Source organism: Lolium perenne, chromosome 4 (genome assembly GCF_019359855.2).
Source record: "Lolium perenne isolate Kyuss_39 chromosome 4, Kyuss_2.0, whole genome shotgun sequence".
In the NCBI taxonomy this organism is placed as follows: Eukaryota; Viridiplantae; Streptophyta; class Magnoliopsida; order Poales; family Poaceae; genus Lolium; species Lolium perenne.
Genome location: NC_067247.2, coordinates 390596920 through 390607163, shown reverse-complemented (window position 1 = coordinate 390607163; position 10244 = coordinate 390596920).

The following is a 10244-nucleotide window of genomic DNA, read 5'->3' as shown; positions in this document are numbered from 1 at the left end:
CGAGCGGTTAAAAGTTTGTTCCAGGGCATTTAGGTTAAAGTAGTTTATATGTTAACAAACTGATAAAAAAACTATAAAATACAAAACATATACTATGTTTGTTGGAAAACGGCTAAGGATCTTGGTTCCACATGAGACGGAGGCGTGCTACTGAGCTTGGCTTCGCCTGGGATAGAGTCGTGCTACTGAGCTTGGCTCCGCCTGGGACGGCGTTGTGCTTCTGAGCTTGGCTCCACCGGAAATGGAGTCGTGCTATTGAGTTTGGCTCCACCTGAGATGGCGCTGTGTTTATCAGCTTGGCTCCACCTAAGACGGAGTTGTGGCACTGAGTATGGCTCCATCTGATGCGGAGCCAAGCAAAAGGTTATTTTGTAAAATCTTTTCAAAACCAGGTTATTTTGTGAGATATTTCCAGATTTAGGTTAATTTTGTCAAAATCAACCGCGGGAGTGGACGGCTCGGGTCGTGGTCGCCCATCGGCTTGTGCACGGATCACGAGGCCCTGCAGTGCCTAGACTAGCTCGGGGACTTGCTAGCTTAGAGCAAGTACAATAAAACTGACTCAGCAGGCTATAAGAATTAAAACAGTGTTATTTTGCTTAGGTGGATGAGAGAGCAGTGGAGAGAGAAGAGAGATGGGCTCTCATGAAGAGCCAGCTCTTGCACGTGCTTCTAGGCACTTTATAAGTATGTGTGATGGACCTTTTATATATAAAGTTATCGATCTTTAAAGTTAACTATTATACAAGTTAGCTATAAACTGACTATAGCTGATCTTATAGCCATCACCCGACTAGAGTATTGGAATTGCTCTTATATGTGCATGGATGCATGGGGTGCGGCCTGCAGCAAAGCCTAGACTAGCTCTCTGCGCAACCTGTGTCGATCGTTCGTAGCAGCAGCCCAGCAAAGCATGCAGACCTATTAACAAGTACTCCTTCGAGGAGAAAGTCAGCATGCGTACTGATCGACTGCCTAGTCGCAGGGCAGGTTGACCTCCGTGGATTGTAGAGGTAGCTTGATCCATCCATCGACGAAGGACACGCTGTTTGGGTGCTCGCGTGAATAGTCCAGGATTGGCCGACGTTCGTACTCTTTCTGTCCTCAAATAACTAAAAGTTTACATATAAATCTATATCTATACCTACTAATAAAGGAAGTAAGGTTTCTCCCCAATTTTTTCGTCCGTTTTTTGTTTACCCCTAATTTGCAATGCAAATTACAGGTAATGCCACCGGATAAGTGTATAACGTTTCGTGCAGCCTGCCCGACGCCTCGCAAGCGTTGCTCCTGCCCCTCCCGTCCTCTCTGAGCGCCGCCGCCTAGGGTTCATCCCCGCCTGCAGCAGCAGCCTTCGCCGCCACCGACCGCCCACCACCCGGAGATCTCCGTCGCTGGCCCCATGTTGTACAGAAGAGCAACATCAACCAGCGACCCCGTCAGCACATGATACAGGGGAGGGGGATGTGGGAGGCACGCGGAGTTCCCCTGCCCAGGATACGAGCGCGGCTTGGAGTTCGGCAACCGCGTTCGCCAGGCTGCTCGCTGCTTGCCAGCATCTGGAGCAATACGACAGGAACAGGGGCTCCGCAGCTACGCTCCGAACCAGATCGGAGTTCAACTTGGTCTGGCACTGATTGGTTTTGGTAGCGCGTGGAATCTGGACAGGTCTTTTGCTTATTGGGTTTGGTAGCGGATCAAATCAAAATCAGATTGGTTTGGTCTTTTGCATAGAGGAGCACGAGTTATATTTCCGCTGGGTACGAGACCAGGTTATTCTGCAGCAGATGAACCAGGCGCTTGTGTGCACCTGCTGAATAAATATGATTACCATCGCTTTATTTTTTGGGATGTGTAGCTGCGCAGCTTCAATCTGGTACGTAGCTCATTATCTTCTACTTGTTGCAGCTACAAATAATTATGCATGGTGATATATGTGGTCTGATCAACACCATGGATCATACATTATATGTCCTTTTACTGAAGTGTTTGGTTCTTTATTGGTTACATTTGTATTACACCAATGACTTAGCTCTAAATTCCCTTCAGAAAATACAAGTGGCCACGTTACACCTTTTTGCCCCTAGCAAAACTTGCAGCTATTAGAATCAAAGGTCTCTGAAAAATGCAACTTTTCAAAGCAAATTGTGGAGCCTATATACTCCCTTGTCCAGCCAATCATCAACCACCAAGCTACGCTTTTTTTCAACAGGCACATTGACCAGATTATATTGTGCATCATATATGAAGTTGCAAAGGTATGTTTAAATCACTTGATTTTGAAAATCTGAAGAGAAAAGTCCCCACTCAATACAACTTTTGTATTGTTTATTTATCGTTATATGCAGATATCTAAACTGGCATTTACATTTAAGAAGCTTATTTTCAGCTACAGAAAACAACCTCATTGCAAACCACAGGTTTCCCATAGTGTTTATGTTCACTGGCCATCAAGAAGTTGCAGTGGGGTAAAGCGCCATCTTGTTTTTGATTGCACGATGACTATTTTCTTTTTCGGAGCATGTGAGAGTAGATGCATGTAATTGGGTGGAACCTAACATAATTTAAATGGTATGGAATCAAAATCTAGGTGAAATCTAAGATGTTTGTAACGCTAATTTTAGACATATGAAAGAACAAATGGTATTCTTAGATGGTGGTAAATGCTTTCAGAGTATGTGTCTTTTTGACCATATATCCGTTAGTTTCAACCCGCTGCATCGCACGGGCAAATTTCCCTATCTATACCTACTAATAAAGGAAATAAGGTTTCTCCCCAAAAATTTCGTCCGTTTTTTAATTACCCTTTATTTTCAGTTAAATTTAGGAGCAATGCCACCGCCCATATTACCTAACGATTCGTTTAGTCATTCGCTTGTTTCTCTTTTTTTTTTCGCGTCCGATCCATATCCCTCCACGCTACGCTTTACGGAAGACCGAGGTGGGCTAAATTTAATGGGCTGCATCGATGTACTGTAAAAGCAAAATCGTGATGGACCTCCTCCTGATTGGTTTCGTTGTAAGCCTTCAGCTAAGGAAGGGTCACACAGGTATACGTAGTACCACCTTGCTTCCATATGGAAGGTTCCACCGATTTATATACAGATTTTTTTCTGGGTTGTAACAAGTTGCCTTGAAACAACAAGCAAATACATGGCTACATGGGCCAACGATATTGGGGGCGGATTGAAAGGAGGAATTGCATTCTCGGAGGCATGAGTAGAGAAAGGGGCCGAATTAAAGGGAGGAATTGCATCCTCGGGTGCATGACAAAGGAAAGAATTAAGAGGATGAATTAAATCTCTCGTGGGCATGAAGAAGGAAAGGAAATCAGACGAATTAGAGAAGTCACCGTGGCATAAGAAATCCAAATTGAAGAAGTAAATGTAAAGGAGCCGATTGAGGTGCACTCACGGACAGAGGTTCACTTGGGATTTGGGACACTCTGCCTTGGAGAGCTTTGAAATTTTATTTGGTTTTTTGCCTTACCCTTTTTTTTACTATTTTCACATAATGAGGGAAAATAGTATCGAATATTTGCTAAATTTTGTCCAACACATATAAATAATATTACATCAACACTAGAACAAAATAACAAAAAGTAGGGTTTGCAAAAGAAATATTAGCGTTTAGCAAGAACATGACAAAAACATGAATGCCACGATGCCATAATGCAAAATTAAGATAAAAATAAAATATAATTACAACATTAACTTGGATAAGGAACATATTTAATAACCCTACGAGTATTATTTTAGAGTACCTGTCAGCGTCATCTAATCAGGCGCCAAGTTTTTTCTCTCAAGTTGCAACTCACATTCATAATTACTATTTATGTTAGAATTTTTTTGTTAATGCACGCACTTATATATCATATAATAGCTATGTTAATTAAAGGCTCATTCTCAAAACAAAAAAATTAAAGGCTCATTATATATTTTTGGGGTAAAGATATAAAAGGATATCTTTTTGATTCAACGTGACGCCGTGGCAATGCACGGGTTTTGTACTAGTCTATATACCTAATAATAAAGGGAGAAGTGTTTCCGCGGTTTGGTCCGTCTTGGTCCACTGTTTTTTTGGTTCGTCCGTGCAATTTTCGTTTCGTCCGTCACACAATCCGTCCAAGGTACCATGTCCGATCCGTTTTAGATGATCTGTTCAGAAAAGGGTAGCCTAAACGGGCACGTCTAGCTTGCAAAGTCCATTGTACGTCCGCTTGGAACCTTGGGCCGGAGAGTAGGTTTTGCAATTGCAAACGGAATCTATCACAAAATCTATCCCCGGCTCTAATAAAAACCGCACGAGTGACCACACCAAAAGTCAAGCCGCACGAAAGCACTCGCCTGCTCTCGATTCTCGCCTCGCCGCCATCGTCCGTGTCTCCGGACCTCCTCTTGTTAAGCATGTTTAAAGCGCTCTCGCCTCGCCGCCATCGCTTGTAACCTTCTCTTTTCGAATCCTGGCAATGGAGAAAAAATCATGATGACTCCAACGCAACACCACTAGCTCCTTCACGTACGTCGGCGATCATAAGGTATGTACGTGAACGGGCAGGCCATGCCGCAGGCGGGCATAAGCCAGCACAGTACAAAATGGATCATGGAGGATTTCTGCAGCGGTATATTGGAGAACGCCGACGGCATCAACGTCAAGTCGCCGACCATGCCGGCGGAAGGAGGATTAGAGGAAGGCCACGATATCAAACCAGTCGGGACCAAGAGGCCAACGCCAGCACTTGCACCAGATAGATCATGGGCTCCGCGCCGGCCATGATTGTAAAGGAGGAGAAAATTTCAAAAATTAATGAGGGGCGGCGAGGTTCCAATATCGTCGAGGATGCGACCAACTTGAGGGTGGTGGTGCATGACATGGTAGATGACATGGTAGATGACACCTGGGACGTTTCAGGAGAAAGCCTGGATGGGGCGGTGTGATACAAGTATACAACCGTTCTTTAATCAAGATGGAGGAGCTGGAGCCGTTGGTAATGGTCCCTCCAAACAGGGGGGGTGCAACAATTCGGCGCCACGAGCTCAACTGATTACGGGACGACGGTAGACTTCAAGTGGTTCAACCACAATGGCGGACAGGTGTCCATCGCACCACCTGCAAACTGTTTACGAGAATCCACCTCTCTCATGCCATCTGAATCCGATCTGTTGTCGTTCAGGGAGACAGGGACACCGGGTCAAGGTGGCTGGCCGAAGTCCGGTTCATGGCCGTTGTCGATAGAGTGAAAAAACCTCGCCAACCTTGTCGGCTAGATAAACAACCGCCTCAGAGGCGCTCGAGCCACTGCTCGAATCTCACGGAGGCATGTCGTTCCCGTTCTGATGACCTAGGACTACGCTGGCGCTGACCTTCTCACCAGCATCGGCGACGACAAACTTCACCATTGGCCTCAGACTTCGAGCGGATGGCGAGCCGGGCGAACAGAGGCAGGGGACATGCATGCTGGCCATCCCCACGAGCTTCACCAACGGCCTGAGGCGATCAAGCGGCTGGACGAGCGCGGTGAGACTGTCCAGAGCCCGGCTTGGCACTATCCCAGCTCCCATGGCTAGGCCAGCGAAGGAGGGGCTGCGCAAGGCCATCGGCCGGAGGCGTCAAGAGGTTGGGCGAGCGCGGCGCTATCCCAGCGCTCCCACGGCGAGGCCTGCCTGACACTGTCCTAGCTCATGTATTTGTTCGCAATACGTCAACCGTACATAGCGTGATGTTATCGTAGAAGTATTGATCCGTGTACTCGTTTCCTTCACTCACAATTCCACACACAAGTACTGTCGTTGTGGCCCGTCGGCAAATCCTAAACCTGTAAGCGTACCAGAGTAAAATTCTGCCCCAACTCTTGTACGAACTCTGCTCGGGCGATAAACGGAAGCATCGGACAGTCAAATTCTTTTGCGAACGAGGTTGCTCTGACCCCTACACAAACTCTCCTGGGCGCCCTATAAAAAGGTCTCGAATCCATCAAAGGCATTGATCGAAATCACAAATCAAAACCAACCACAATGAAGTTGCCTAACCCAAAGTTCCTTCCCAACTCCACATTGCCACGCGACTCACGCCGCAAGATCCGCTCCAGCTGAACGTTGCCGTCATGACGTGTAGCTCTTCTGCCGACCGGAACTCTCCGTCTGCATCACCGTTCCGCTGGCCAAAACTCTCAGTCCGCACTGCTCGCGTATGTACTCCACAACTACGGCACACTTCTTTACTTAATCTTCAAATATGTGTCATATATATCTTTGTTGTATTATTTTCAAATTTTGGCATTAGGTGATTCTTTCGACCTTCATAAGTTAGTCCTTTATTATGTAAATCATTAATTAAAATAAAATCATATGATTATATTAAAAACATTGTTCAACATAGTTGAAAAAAACAATGATGTATAAAGATTACTCCCAAATCAGTGACGATGTCGGAGGGAGTAGATAGAATACAAAGTGGTAGCTTTTTCAAAATCAACCACCTTTGTTCCAAGAAACAACTAAGTGTGGTGCTAAAGAGAGAACATGTTAATACACATGGTTTCCTAGAGCGTTTGGGTGTTTTTTCCAGTGCAACGCACGTGCATATTTCCTAGTTTATCCATAAAAAGTATGGTTCTCTTTTTCCAGTGCACTTTAAATTAGAAAAAAATGTGATGAAGTGACCACCAGGCGATGGGAGCACGGTACTAAAGTCGCCATAGCGTCGTGATCGTTGCATTGCACACCGATGTGACTGAAAACGCAAGGATCACAACGCCATGGAAGCATGGTACAGACGGATGCTATATCCACGTGATCGATGCATTGTTATTCACATTTATGCCTTTGGAAAGGCGGTGATCACATCGCCATGGCGTCGCCACCACCGTGTTGCCATGAAACAACACTTACATGTCGACTCCTACAACTACTGACACAACAACCTATCTATCTATTATATACTAAAAGCAAAATAAGGGTGTTTTTAGAGGCACCAGGTTAATCCACATGTGCAAAATAAATATTAACCAATAATTGAAATCTTAACGGTTGAGATTAAAAAAATAAGAATCTATCTATCTATTATATACTAAAAGCAAAATAAGGGTGTTTTTAGAGGCACCAGGTTAATCCACATGTGCAAAATAAATATTAACCAATGATTGAAATCTTAACGGTTGAGATTAAAAAATAAGAAGTGTTACGTACATATAAAAATAAAATTATGGCACGTAAGCACACACACTAAGAATAGATCTAAAAAAGGTTAAAAGCAGTCTCCAACGCGAATATAGGCTTGGGTCGTGCGCACCGAACCAGCTGATGGAGCAAGCCAGAAAGGAAAAAAAAAAGCCTGAAGCGAACCAACCCTGTACGTGGCGCGCCGTGGTCTAAAGAAAAAAAAAAAACTGATCGGTGTAGAGCTGAATTACGTGTTGAACTCAACATGTACATGCCTAGGAGACGTACACTAGAACGTTTCAGGAAAAAAAGCATGATGAGAACCAACTTGAGGTTGGATGGTTAGGAGGGTGGTTGTACCCCCAGCCCACCAGAGTTCAAATTCCAGATTTGATATCTGTGTGTCTCATAAAGGCGGAATATTCATTCAGTGGGAGGCGACGTTCCCGTCGACAGCGAGGCGCCTGTGGTGACTTCGTCAATTTCAAGATCCAATCCGCCGGCTCAGTCTTCCGGAGGTGCTCATAGGGGTAGGGTGTGCGTGTGTGCGTTCATAGGGGTGAGTGTATGCGCGTGTATGTGAGCGCCTGCGTTTGTACCGTGTTTCTAAAAAAAAAGGAAAAAAAGCATGATGGCCTATACACTAAGGGAAATATACTAGGCCACGTTCAATGAAAAAATATGCTTAAATTTTCATATAAAAAGAATGCTTTAATACAATATATAACCTATAATAAAACTCGAAGAAAATTATAGCAAATAATAAAGAATCTTTTTGACACCTACTTTTGTGTAAACAGTTTAGATCGGATTTTGCCCGTACCATTTTTTTTTTGCTCGGATTAGAACCGGATATGATAGTGACCAGTTGCAGATTCAAATACGGATATATTGAACCGTACATTCCAATTGAAAACGGTTGGACTCACACCGGAAACAAAGATAGTAGGATAAATACTCTTGATCGAATTCGACTGTCGTTCATCGAATTCGGTTTTGCGTTTATCGAATTCGATTATGGTTCATCGAATTCGATTGTGGTTTATCGAATTCGATTGAGGTTGATCGAATTCGATTGTGGTTCATCGAATTCGATTGTAGCAATACTCCACTCTCCACCGGGCATCTTCTTCCTAGAGGAGAAATATCGCTCTCCTCTTCCCCATCGGTTGACTTGCACCTTCATCTTCTGGAGTAGTAAGAGAAATATCGCTCTCCTCTTTCGCATCGGTTGACAAATATCGCTATCCTCTCCACGTTCATCATATCACGAAGTCAGTGGACAACAGATGCACGCAGCAGAGAAATCTTCGGCTGCATAAACCACAATCGAATTCGATGAAGCACAATCGATTTCGATCAACGACAATCGAATTCGGTAAACGACAATCGAATTCGATGAACTACAATCGAATTCGATGAACGACAATCGAATTCGATGAGCACATAGAGTTTCTGGAGCAACAACCAATGACAGCAGGTGTAGGTTATCACAGCCTCCTATTTTCAAAAACAGAACAGTCTGGGACATCGATACATTTTTCTGCAACGTTTAGGCTGCCTGATCGCGGGGATAAGATGAAAAAGCAGATACACGAGCTGGACGAGAAGCTGACGGTGATCGAGTCCTCTCCCGAGTCGGGTTCATCCAGGGGTGCATGTGATGAAGTGATCTGCCTGGACGATAGCAAGTTGTGTGTACTGACAAACAAGCGCAGAGCAGAGTTGCAGCAGCAGGAATCTTCGGCTGCAAGTCTTATGCAAGGCACATATCACGGAGTCGGTGGACGGCAGCAGATGAATCACCGCACGCACTGCTTATGAGCTACAAGTCGTAGTATTTCTGATCGTCCAGGCAGATAACTTCATCACGTGCACCCCTGGATGACGCCGACTCGGGAGAGGACTCGATCACCGTCAGCTTCTCATCCAGATCCAGCTCGTGTATCTGCTTTTTCAGCTTATCCCCGCGATCAGGCTGCCTCGACACCAGTGTCTGCGGCAGCAAATCATTGTTAAAGGCAGTCTCTTGCAGGGCAGTAGTAGTGTGATTTTCAGGACAGACTCCATCGTTCTAAGATAGATCACTTCTGATGCATAGTATTTAGGTACACGATGCTAGCCGTCGGATTAGAAAGCGATCCTACGGCTGCCGCTCGTCTCCGTCCTCGATGAACAGGGACCGCGACAGGCTAACCCTAGGCATGCAGAGAGGGTCGTCGGAGAGCTCACCGGCGGGTCTCCGTCGTCGGCGAGGCGGGAAAAATGATCAGCGGCCGAAGGGGAGTCGAGGGGTGGTTTGGCGCGTGGCGGATGCTCTCTAGCGGTGGCAGGTGGTCTTCCTCCCTGCTCCCATTGGGGTTGGGGCAGGCCAAAGAACCTTTCCGGAGCGAAAAGAATCCAGTGTGTCCTTTTGCATTTTAGGGGTCAGAGAATCCACCGAAAACTCCCTCCAGTAAGAAAAGAAACTGCATAAAATATTCTGTTCTTCGCTGAGAAGTTAATCTGTTTGCCTCTTCCAGAGATGCACGGTTGACCGGGACCAATAAGTAACCAAGCTGGTAACAATAGGTAACAGGGACCAATAAGTAACCAAGATGTTAACAATAGGTAACCGGGACCAATAAGTAACCAAGATGTTAACAATAGGTAACCAGGAACAATAAGTAACCAAGCTCATACCAATAGGTAACAGTGACCAATAAGCGACGGTGCAGGCGTTGCGGGCGGCGGCGACGCGGCTTGTCTCTTCTGGTTCCAGCTAGGGTTTCTGCTCTCGAATGGGTTTTTTTTAAGAAGCTACTCCCGCTAGAAGACAAACTGTGGAAGCCAAAAGAAGTGAGATTTAAATATCAGGTGGTCGCAGTTGGCCCTAGAAGACAAACTGTGGAAGCCAAAAGAAGTGGGATTTAAATTTCAGGTGGTCGCAGTTGGCCCTGGCGTAGAGGACGGCCGCGTTGAAGTAGTCCCGCTGGATGCCTGGCTCGCGAATGCGCAATGATTCGCTGCTTTTTCAGCTTATCCCCGCGATCAGGCTGCCTCGACACCAGTGTCTGCGGCAGCAAATCATTGTTAAAGGCAGTC